Source organism: Rattus norvegicus, chromosome 6, assembly GCF_036323735.1.
Source record: "Rattus norvegicus strain BN/NHsdMcwi chromosome 6, GRCr8, whole genome shotgun sequence".
Classification (NCBI taxonomy): Eukaryota; Metazoa; Chordata; class Mammalia; order Rodentia; family Muridae; genus Rattus; species Rattus norvegicus.
This window is the reverse complement of record NC_086024.1, coordinates 103,656,975-103,669,000: the sequence shown is the minus strand read 5'-3', so window position 1 is coordinate 103,669,000 and position 12,026 is coordinate 103,656,975. Positions and strand designations below refer to the sequence as shown.

Sequence of the window (12,026 nt, the reverse complement as noted above, 5' to 3'; positions counted from 1 at the left end):
TCCGCCCTGTGACGTAAGCATCTCTCGGACACACCCCCAACCAGCCCCGGTGCACCTTCTCGGAGGACCACTGCTCTCTTTAGCCTGGGACACGCCCGCTGTTGAGTCACCAGTGGACGTGTCCTCTCTTTCCCTGGACACGCCTCAGATGCCTAAGCCAAGAGGGCGAATACCATAAAGCCGCTGATCAGAGTGGCACCTGTGTGCTTTCCCGGGAAGCAGCGGTCCTTGCCAGGTTGGAGACCTCAGTGGAACTTGGGAACTTGACACATGTACCCGCCCCAGGCGCTAGCTATTTCGACTGAAGAGTAGGCTCTGGCCATGGTCTGGCCGCACCCGGGGTCCTCTGCTAACCCACACCAAGCCAGCATCCATCTGCAGCTTTCTATCTCAAAGCTTAACATCCTAGAAACATTACAGTCGAGACTCAGTATCCTCTGAGTCTGACTTTTTAAAGACTCATCTACCTTGGATCTTTGGGGGAAGATAGAATTTACCAAGCGATTACTTTCTAGGTGTTTTTAATTTTTTAAACAAAATTTTATTTTTTTTCAGATTTTTTTAATGTGTGTGAGTGTTTTGCCTCTATATATGTTTGTGCGCCACATGCATTCATGGTGCCCAGGGAAGTCAGAAGTGGATATAGGATTTACTGGAACTGGAGTTACTACAGACCTTTGTGAACCACCATGTGAGTGCTTGGAATTGAACCCAAGCCCTTTGCAAAAATACGTGCTCTTAATTGTTGAGCTACCTCTCCAGCCCATCTTCAATTCTTTGCGTGAACAATGAGAGGCCTGGTTATTAAAGGCCAAATATGTCAAAAAAAACATTTTGGCCATTCTAAATTAAAAGGAGGCTTAAACAAGTCCAAAAATATCAAGGAGCTACTCATGGCTTAATAGTAAATAATGGTTGATGGTTCTGATGGCGCTGCAGTTCTGGACACACGGAGGACCTGAGTTTTTGCAGAGTTTTATTCACAGCCAGTAACCCCAGCTTCTGGATAATCAGATGCTTCTTGCCTCCACAGACACTGCAAGCTAGGGGAGATAGAAGGATTTGAATTCTTTGTTGTAAGCACAAGTTTACAGTATGATTAAATGGACATATTGAATGTTTCATACAGTTAGAGTGTCTAACACTGTATTCTTAACCGTGACACTGGGGTATGCAAATATCTAGACCTTGTTCCTTCCCAGATCCATTTTTATGTAAACACCTGATACCAATCTATGTGCTTATTTCTAAAGTAGTTCAGCAGTCTCCATAGCAACACTAACTCCAAGTTTAAAGGCCTTTATTCTTAGGGGATACCCAGCACACTTGTCTCCCCCTGCTGGTTTAATAAAGAAATCTTGTGCTCTTAGCAAAAGCAGCCAGTTATTACTAGACTGTCACGCCTGGCAAGGCTGTGGTTCTTTAAATGGCTTTGCATTTTTTTTATTACTGAGGTAAAACAGCATGACCAAACAACTTAGGAAAGTAAAGGTTTATTTCAGCTGATAGTTCCACAGGACAATCCATCACTGAAAGAAATCAGGGCAAGAACCTGCAGGCAGAAACTGAAGCAGAGGCCACAAAGGACTGCCACTGGCAAGCTTGCTCAGCTTTCTTATACAGCTCAGACTAGCCTTGAACTCACAGCAATGTGTGTGCCTCTGCCTCTCCAGTGCTAGAGATTAAGGTGTGTGCCACCACACCTGGCCTGCTATAAGTATACAAATCAAATGTTTACTGATGACAAATAAAAAATTTATGTTAAAAATAATTATTTGGCATGCATGTAATTTTACCATTTATTAAAAATTGTGGAGAGCTTTTGGGGCTGCTTCTAGGAATTTGGCAAGAATTTGACATTGGGCCTGGACATCGAAGTAGGCTCAAGGTAAATACAACTGAGAAATGTATTATATTCCTTGTATCTTGGTCATCCTGATAAACCCCGAAACATAGTAACCACAGGATTTTGTTTATTGCCTTGTTTGGTTACTTTGATTGTTGTCTTGTTTGTTCCTTGACTACTTTGTTTACACCTTAGGATTGACTATATTCTTTGGATGTACCTAGAATAATATAAAAGCAGGTTGGAAAAAAATAAACCGGCCTCAGCTTCAGAACTGGCTGGGGTCATGTTACAGTGTTGTCTTAATTGTCTTTTCTTTTCTTTTTTTTTTAAGAGATGATAATAATTTATTAGTACAATAGTAATAAAATTATCAGGTGTCATATATCTCAAAGATAGTACAGCTCAAGAATCACAAGAAAAACAATGAATATATTTAAGTTAGGTCCAATTTAGAGTCACAGAAAACAAATATTTTGTAATTTGAATGTATTTTAGTATCTTCAATAATCTGCAAAATCCTTTAATTGAGGGTACTAAAAAAAACAGAAAATTTAAAAAGAAGGCTGCTGACTAAGACTTTTTTTTTTAAATTTAGAGAATACTTTATTAGTTTTTGTAATCAAACCCATGTAGATAAGACCTTACATATTTAATACAGTGTGTTACCCCTGTACAAATGGAAAAAACTTAAGTTCAACATTTCTAGACCATTATGGCTGTTAATTTCTGTACAGTCCAACTCAACACAGTAAACGGGGATACTTTTTTCCAAAGTTGACAGCACAGCTAAAGTTTCAAAAAATTCAAATTATATATCTGTATATATATATTTATATTTATATAAAAAGACCAATAATAGCAGTGTGTTATGCATCAACAGCAGCAACAGCTTTTCCAGGTTCTGCAGTCATCTGAACAAAACTGTAGAGACATCCAGCACACTCCATTAAAAAAAAAAAAAGTAAAAAAACAAAACCCGAGAAAACAGCACAGTTCTGTTACTCTTGTGGTACCTGGCACCATTTTTTTTTAAATTAGCTTCTCAATCATCATCTGGAAAGAAAACATTCTGAGCAACATCATTAAAAACAGCTCTGATAAAGCACGGTCACTACTACGTATCATAAAGCAGGTACAAGCTATTTTACATCCACAGAGGTATGATACAGTACTGTCCTACATCTATAATACTAGAGGATACAATTTAAAAGGCATTATTTGAGACTTGATTCTACTTTTCCAGCAGAGGGCCCAAAGGATGGTGTGACACAGCTTTGTAAAGAAACATACTCTAGACAGGATTTCCTTTCACTAGTGGCACAGTTCTAAGGATTCATTCTCTCCATGAATGTCAGCTAAAACCGTTATTAAAAAAATGAAATATCCCTAGAACAAAACCGTATAACCACCGGATTCACATGAAGATGACCTAGTGGAGACAAGCTGGACCTCACCTTACCAACAAGCTATCAAATCTGTTATGTTTAAACAGTGAGACCTCCAAGGAAGGAGATGCCAAGTACTGCTTCAAAGCTTCGGACCACAATCAAACACAGCATCCTTTTCAACAGAAGCAGAAGCTCATCTGAATATGCTCAAGGATGCTGACATCAACATTTAATCATCTCCTCACTCATCCAGGAAGAAGGGGAGATCAGTTACTACTGTACTTTATTGTGTTCAACCAAATCACCATGTTACAAAAATAGCAAGCTGCCATAATAAAAAATAAGGCTCCTCTATCCAGCACCAGATAGCATCATTTTACTTTCAAGCCTAGAAATTGCACACTTGTATATAAACCAACCGAAGATGAGGATTGAGAGTTCATCTTGGTGGATTTTTCCTTTGATGAATATGAAGTGTCCTTCCTTATCTTTTTTGATGACTTTTAATTGAAAATTGATTTTATTTGATATTAGAATGGCTACTCCAGCTTGCTTCTTCTGACCATTTGCTTGGAAAGTTGTTTTCCAGCCTTTCACTCTGAGGTAGTGTCTGTCTTTGTCTCTGAGGTGTGTTTCCTGTAGGCAGCAGAATGCAGGGTCCTCATTGCGTATCCAGTTTGTTAATCTATGTCTTTTTATTGGGGAGTTGAGGCCATTGATGTTGAGAGATATTAAGGAATAGTGATTATTGCTTCCTGTTATATTCATATTTGGATGTGAGGCTATGTTTGTGTGCTTTTCTTCTCTTTGTTTTGTTGCCAAGATGATTAGTTTCTTGCTTCTTCTAGGGTATAGCTTGCCTCCTTATGTTGGGCTTTACCCTTTATTATCCTTTGTAGTGCTGGATTTGTAGAAAGATATTGTGTAAATTTGGTTTTGTCATGGAATATCTTGGTTTCTCCATCTATGTTAATTGAGAGTTTTGCAGGATACAGTAACCTGGGCTGGCATTTGTGTTCTCTTAGGGTCTGTATGACATCTGTCCAGGATCTTCTGGCCTTCATAGTTTCTGGCGAGAAGTCTGGTGTGATTCTGATAGGTCTGCCTTTATATGTTACTTGACCTTTTTCCCTTACTGCTTTTAATATTCTTTCTTTATTTTGTGCGTTTGGTGTTTTGACAATTATGTGATGGGAGGTGTTTCTTTTCTGGTCCAATCTATTTGGAGTTCTGTAGGCTTCTTGTATGCCTATGGGTATCTCTTTTTTTAGGTTAGGGAAGTTTTCTTCTATGATTTTGTTGAAGATATTTACTGGTCCTTTGAGCTGGGAGTCTTCACTCTCTTCTATACCTATTATCCTTAGGTTTGATCTTCTCATTGAGTCCTGGATTTCCTGTATGTTTTGGACCTGTAGCTTTTTCCGCTTTACATTATCTTTGACAGTTGAGTCAATGATTTCTATGGAATCTTCTGCTCCCGAGATTCTCTCTTCCATCTCTTGAATTCTGTTGGTGAAGCTTGTATCTACAGCTCCTTGTCTTTTCTTTTGATTTTCTATGTCCAGGGTTGTTTCCATGTGTTCTTTCTTGATTGCTTCTATTTCCATTTTTAATTCCTTCAACTGTTTGATTGTGTTTTCCTGGAATTCTTTCAGGGATTTTTGCGATTCCTCTCTGTAGGCTTCTACTTGTTCTCTAAGGGAGTTCTTTATGTCTTTCTTGAAGTCCTCCAGCATCATGATCAAATATGATTTTGAAACTAGGTCTTGCTTTTCTGGTGTGTTCGGATATTCCGTGTTTGCTTTGGTGGGAGAATTGGGCTCCGATGATGCCATGTAGTCTTGGTTTCTGTTGCTTGGGTTCCTGCGCTTGCCTCTCGCCATCAGATTATCTCTAGTGTTACTTTGTTCTGCTATTTCTGACAGTGGCTAGACTGTCCTATAACCTGTGTGTCAGGAGTGCTGTAGACCTGTTTTCCTGTTTTCTTTCAGCCAGTTATGGGGACAGAGTGTTCTGCTTTCGGGCGTGTAGTTTTTCCTCTCTACAGGTCTTCAGCTGTTCCTGTGGGCCTGTGTCTTGAGTTCACCAGGCAGGTTTCTTGCAGGGGAAAAGTTGGTCCTACCTGTGGTTCCAAGGCTCAAGTTTGCTCGTGGGGTACTGCCTAAGTCCTCTCCGCTGTGGCAGCAACCGGGAAAATCTGTGCCGCTCCTTCCGGGAGCCTCCGTGCACCAGGGTTTCAGATGACGTTTGGTGTTTTCCTCTGGCGCCTGGATGTGCACAGAGTGCAGTCTCTTCTGGTTTCCCAGGCGTGTCCGCCTGTCTGAAGGTTCAGCTCTCCCTCCCACGGGATTTGGTTGCAGAGAACTGTTTATCCGGTCTGTTTCCTTCAGGTTCCGGCAGTGTCTCAGGCGCAGGGGTCCTGCCGCTCCCGGGCCCTCCCCTATGGGACCCCAGAGGCCTTATACAGTTGCCTCTTGGGCCAGGGATGTGGGCAGGGGTGGGCAGTGTTGGTGGTCTCCTCCGCTCTGCAGCCTCAGGAGTGCCCACCTGATCAGGCGGTGAGGTCTCTCTCCTACGGGGTTTGGGAGCAGAGAGCTGCTGCGGGCCGGGATCCGCGGGTGCGTCTGTCTTTTCTTTTCAATCCTTGCTCCCTCCCTGGAGAGCCCATTGACTGACTGAGCTGACTTGGTCAGAAAAATTAAAGTAAATTTGCACATTAATTGGATTGATTAATTTTATATAAAGAATTAAATCTTAGCTGCATATTTGATACTGCCTGTGAAGAACATTGTATTGCTTTTTGTAAACTTGACCCAAACTAGAGAGATCTAGGAATAAAAAATCCTCAGTAGAGGAATTGGTTCCATCAGATCAGCCTGTGGGCATGTCTATAGTGCTTTCTCTTGATTATGGATTGGTGTGGGAGGGCCCAGCCCACTGTGGGTGGTACTACTCCTAGGCAGGTGGTCCTGGGTTGTATGAGAAAGCAACTGTGGGACTAAGGAGATAACTAATTGATTAAGAGCACTGTGGCGGGCTGGAGAGATGGCTCAGTGGTTAAGAGCACCGACTGCTCTTCCTGAGGTCCTGAGTTCAAATCCCAGCAACCACATGGTGGCTCACAACCATCTATAACGGGATCTGATGCCTTCTTCTGGTGTGTCTGAAGACAGCTACAGTGTACTCATATATAATAAATAAATAAAATATTTAAAAAAAAAAGAGCACTGTGGTCTTGCAAGGACCTGAGTTTAATTCCTAGCACCAATATAGTGGCTCATAATTATCTGTAACTCCAGTTCCAGAGTATTCAACATTTCTTCTAATCTTCTCTGGTACCAGGGATACACATGGTACAAATACTTATAGCCAAGCAAAACAACCATACACATAAAATAATAAAATAATTATGTCTAAAAAGAAAGAATGATAGCTAAGCAAGCCATTTACAGCAAGAAAACAAGCAGCTTCCTCCATGGTCCCTGGTTGACTCCCCTCAGTGATGGACCCCTTCTTCCCCACTAGTTGCTGGGCTGGCTAGTTTTTTGTCAACTTGACACAAGGTAGAGTTATCTGAAAGGAGGGAGCCTCAATTGAGAAAATGTCTTCATAAGATTGGGATATAGGCAAGCTTGTAGGGAATTTTCTTAGTGATTGATGGGGCAGGGCCACCCCCGAGCTGGTGGCCTGAGTTCTATAAGAGAGCAGACTGAGTGAGCATTAAAAAGCTAGCCAGTAGGCAGCACCCCTCCATGGCCTCTGCCTCAGCTCCTTCCTCCAGGCTCCTGTCCTGATGAGCTCCTTTGATGTTCCTTTGATACGTTCTTTTGATGATGACCATGTTTTGGTCATCTGTTTTCCTTACAGCAACAGAACCCCCATGAAGACGCTTCTGGTTAGTGTCTTATCACAGCACCAGAGAAGCGAAGTAGGACGAAAATCCTCAGCATTTTTCAGGGTTGATGCTTTGATTTTATGACTGCCAATGCCGAGAACACCACTTCATATAAATATGTAGTACAAAACACCAAACGTATGGTTAGGGCCATTTCAGTAGCTGTTGGGATTTCTGTCCTAATCCCTAGGCAAAACTCATTGAAAAAACATTTTTTTGAGAAACTTAAGCCAGAAACTCAACAAATTTTTAAAGTCAAACATTCTAACACAATGCATTCTAGAGATATAGAAATCACATAGTCTCCATGGATTAGCTTTGGAAAGAGGAATTCTGGATTCTCAGAAAGGAAAGGGGCTATAGGAGATGAGGGGGTAGAAGAGACTGTGATCCGAGGTCCTTCTGATGTCCTTTTACCTCAAAGTACTCAGCATGCCAAGGTCCTACGACAGGGGGTTTGTGTTCTGTGTTCCACATAGTTATCTCTTTAAACTCAAAAATATTATTTCTACATGTCTGAAATATTTTGTCTTATCTTCTAAAGGACAAAATTATAGCAATTTAGAGGGGATTTCGTTTGGTTGGTTAGTTTTGGTTTTATTTTCTTATTTTGACACAGCTGTGTTGCTTAAGCTAGCCCATAACCCCCATATGTAACCTAGGCTGGTCTTGAACCTGCTACCTTCTCACCTCAGCCTTCCCAGTGCTGAGATTACTCTTATTCTTGGCTTGCTTGTTTATTTATGTATTTATTTTTGTAGTCATAACCTTACACATACTAAGGAAACACCCTTTCTCTCTTCTCTTCCTCCTCCTCTTCTTCTTTCTGAGACAGTGTCTCTCTATGCAGGTCTGGCTGGTCACTATGTAGACATAGCTTGCCTTGAACTCACCTGCTTCGGCCTCCCAAGTTCTGGAATTAAAGTCATACACCAATATGCCTGGTTTTTTCTTTTAAATATATTTTTGGGGGCCCAAGAGGGCATTCAAAATGCAAACTTTAATAACAGCAGGTCAAATAAGGACTCCTCAAGAGTAAGCACAGCACAGCTGGTATTGGAGGCCTCAGAGGCTCCTGCTTCCTCTCCTCTGAGACCAGGAGGCAGAAAGCAATGAGCCTTGTTGAGGAGGAGTGGTGCCCAGCTCCATCTAAGTCCACCTGTCTGAGGCCCTAAGCTCCACGAAGCAGCAGTGTGTGGAGCACAGTGGCCCCCTGCCAGGCCCAGTAGGTCCTACGAGGAGTGTGGCAGGCTAGCTGGCCAATATCCACCATCAGATTCTGAAGCTTTCCTCCCGGCCATCAATGTGGCAGAGCCGTAGGTAGACATCTGTGCCAATGCCCTGCAGGGACTGCAGGTGCAGGGAGCCAACGAGATACTCCGCATAGGCAACCGGAAGCCAAAGCCATGCATAGGTCCACTGTGCATATCCAGGTGGCCGAAGAGGGGGCCGATTTGGGGGTCCTGGGTGCTGGCCTCAGATGTGGTGAAGTGGTGGTCCATGACTCGATCCAGGTCATTATGAGCGATTCCTCCACCCTGGTCTGAGATCCTGATGATGAGATCCACAACATTACTGGCGATGGTGATGACCACATCAGGAACATTGTAGGGCGTGTCTAGGTGACTCCCCATTGTGGCTCTCACGGCGTTCTTGAGGAGCTCAGGCAGGATATAGTCCAGCCGCATAGGAATGAAGGGGAAACCGGCAGCCACATGCCCATTGATGCGGACTCGAGGGGCATTGCCATACTTGTGCTCACACAGGCATCTGGCAAAATCCACCCACTTCTCAATAATCTTCTTGGGTGACAGACGAGTGCAGATGATGCCAACAAAATCAGGCTTGTCTTCATGTAGCGCCAAGTGGTGAGTAGCCAGCATTCGGATCCCAAGTCTGGACTTTAGTGTTTTATCCAGCAAGTACCAGACTAGCTTTTCATCCTCTATGTGTTTCCGGCTCTCACGAAGACCCTCAGCTAACAGGGTCACCACATCCTTGTGGTCATCTAGCAGCTGTCGCACCAGCTGGCAATACTGGGCCTAGTCTGCCTGGTCCTTGATCGGAGGGAAGTCTGTCAGCTTCTGGAAGACCCGGACGTAAAGCTCGTGCACACGCAATATGGTAGGGTTGCAACCAATGATGAAAGGAAGACTACGGAAGGCCTTGATGCGGTGAGCGATCCTCACCGATAACTCTTGCTGCAAGTAGCAGCCACTTTTCAGAAGGTGGCTGCCATCCTGTGAGTGACCAGAATAGAGCATCATGGTGGGAGTGAGGCAGACTGAGGGCTTCTCTGCTACCACATCAATAGCTGACTGGTTGTAAAAGGAGGTAACAGTCTTGGAGCGTTCCCTGGCCAGCTCTACATGGTGTGTATCGGTGGCTGATGTTGAGCGAACCCGGAATGACAGTGAGGACCCTAAGAGGGGGCCAAAGTTAAGACCCGCTCCGAGGGCCGCTGCCCAGCACTGAAGTCAGTATCATTGTCCTGCTTCTTTGTTGAACTAGGGTGATACTATGGGACTAAGGGCTCGACAGGCAACGGTGACCCCAAAGCAGGAGTAGAGAGTGAGTGGACAGGGTTTTCTCCAGATTTCAGGGATGTGGTTCCCTCGAGGATGCTGACATGCTCGGCGCCGCCACAGCAGCTTCCATCGCGAGGTCAGACGCTGGGCCGGGTCCGAGTGGAACCGCGGGAGCAGTCGACCCGCCTGGCTGGCCAAGCCCGCCTTCTTTTTTTCTTATTTTTAAAGTGTGTGTGTGTGTGTGTGTGTGTGTGTGTGTGTGTGTGTGTGTGTACGTACATGTGTTCCTATGGAGTTCAGAGTAGGATGTTGGATCTTCTGGAGCTAGAATTACAGGTGGGTGCTGGGAACTGATTTCAATTCCTCTGCAAAAACACTCTGTGTCAGTTCCTCTGCAAAAACACTACATGCTCTGGGCCATTGAGCCATCTCTCCCATCCCCCTTCCTTTTCCTAGTCAGAGCTTGGAATTCAATATGTAGCATAGTCAGTCTCAAATTTGCAGCAATCCTCCTGCCTAGGACTCCCCAAGTGTTAAGATTTAAAATGTAGACAACCATGCCCTGTAGGGATGGTTCTGATGCTTTGATCAGGAATCTTCGAATGAACACTGAAGGTCCTGTTTTCCTATTGGTTCTCGATCAATCAATAAAGTTGCTAGCAGCCAATGGTTGGGAAGAATAGGCAGGACTTCCAGGTTACTGAAGGTAGGCTAGCAGATAGAGGAGAGAGAAAAGGGTTTGCCATGATTCCGAGGGAGAAAGAGCCACCAGCCATGTGAGATCTTGGGTAGAGTGGCCATTGGCTGCTTCTCTGACTGAGCCTGAGGTAGCAGGTGGGAGATTAGAAACAGGAAAATAAGCTGAGGGAAGATTTAGAGACGCTGAGTTGGGAGTGAAAAGAAGGGCCTGATAGCTGAGGAAGGCTTAGAAGGGCCCAGACACTGAGCTAAAGCATATTAAAAATTAGTTAATGTAGGGGTGGGGATTTAGCTCAGTGGTAGAGCGCTTGCCTAGCAAGCGCAAGGCCCTGGGTTTGGTCCTCAGCTCCGAAAAAATAAAGAAAAAAAAAAAAGTTAATGTGTATGTTTCATCCTTGGATCCAGGGTGACTCCCGGGAGGGTGCTGGTAGCATGGTTTGCCCGGAGCTTAAAGTGGGATGGTAGAAAATATATGTTACAGATAGTGCCCAATTGTTTTTAAGGATAGAAGAGAACATCCAGATTTTGCGCAAGCCATGTGGGGATTTCTTCCCGAGGTTCAAAACTGATACGAAGAGTTAAGATGAGAGGCAGAGGGCCGGATGGTAGATGCAGCACGTATTGAGCTCCCAAGAAGAGAGAAGTTAGGGGAGATAAATGAACAAGTGATTAAAGACGTGTAAAAGTCTTGCCAGGACAATTTCTCGTGATCTTTGAATGTGGTCGACAGGGGACTTCTGGGAATTGCCAGTGTAGTGTGATAAAAATTAGAGCCTAGGGGCTGGAGAGATGGCTCAGTGGTTAAGAGCACTGACTGCTCTTCCAGAGGTCCTGAGTTCAAATCCCAGCAAGCACATGGTCGCTCACGACCATCTGTAATGGGATCCGATGCCCTCTTCCGGTGTGTCTGAAGTATACTCATATACATAAGATAAATAAATAAATCTTTAAAAAAATAGAGCCTATAAGTAGGCTTATACAGTAAGCAGAAGGGAATTAAAGTTTCTCTGGTCTGAAGCAACACTAGAAGTTGAGACTTGAAGTTGGTCTAAAAGCAATTGAAAGGCTCTACCGATTGGTATGAGTCTGTTGAAGCACCCAGAACACCTCCAGAAGTTCTTTGGTGTGCTCTTCTCTACGAAGTCACAAGAGAAGATCAGCAAAGAAAGCAAGATGAACCAATGCCAGTGTCCTCAGTGAAGACCAGCAAGCTGAACCAGGGTCAGAATGTTGTCCACTGTCCGTTGGGTCATACTTATACCCTTTCCAAACACCATGTATCTTCTCAAGTGTCCCTTCCAGAAAAACATCACATGGCCTTTCACCAGACAGCTTCCATGTGCCTATTCTCAGCAAAACATCCTCTCAGACAGCTTCCAGAAAAACATCACATGACATTACTGAGTCTCCAAGGAAACCAGGAGTTCCCCGCTTCATACCAGAAAAAGCCACCACACAGGACCAGATAAGATTTAGCAACCTGGACATGTGTAGGACACTGAGTTGCCAAATGCAACTCCTGGTGGTAGACAGTGTTGGGTGTCATTTTGAAATGGTCTCCATGTGTCCAAGTGTCCAGGCAGGGCACAGTGCCCTTGAGTTGAAGCCCTGGGTCAGTGTGGAGGTCTTTTGCTCTGGTAACTTTCCTGGACGAGGCTTATGAATCA

General features: G+C 44.0%; 1 pseudogene; it reads right to left on the bottom strand.

Annotated features, from left to right (window-relative positions):
* Nucleotides 1-8,130: 8,130 nt before the first annotated feature.
* Bckdk-ps1 (branched chain ketoacid dehydrogenase kinase, pseudogene 1) lies at nucleotides 8,131-9,634 on the bottom strand (annotated as a pseudogene).
* Nucleotides 9,635-12,026: the final 2,392 nt, after the last annotated feature.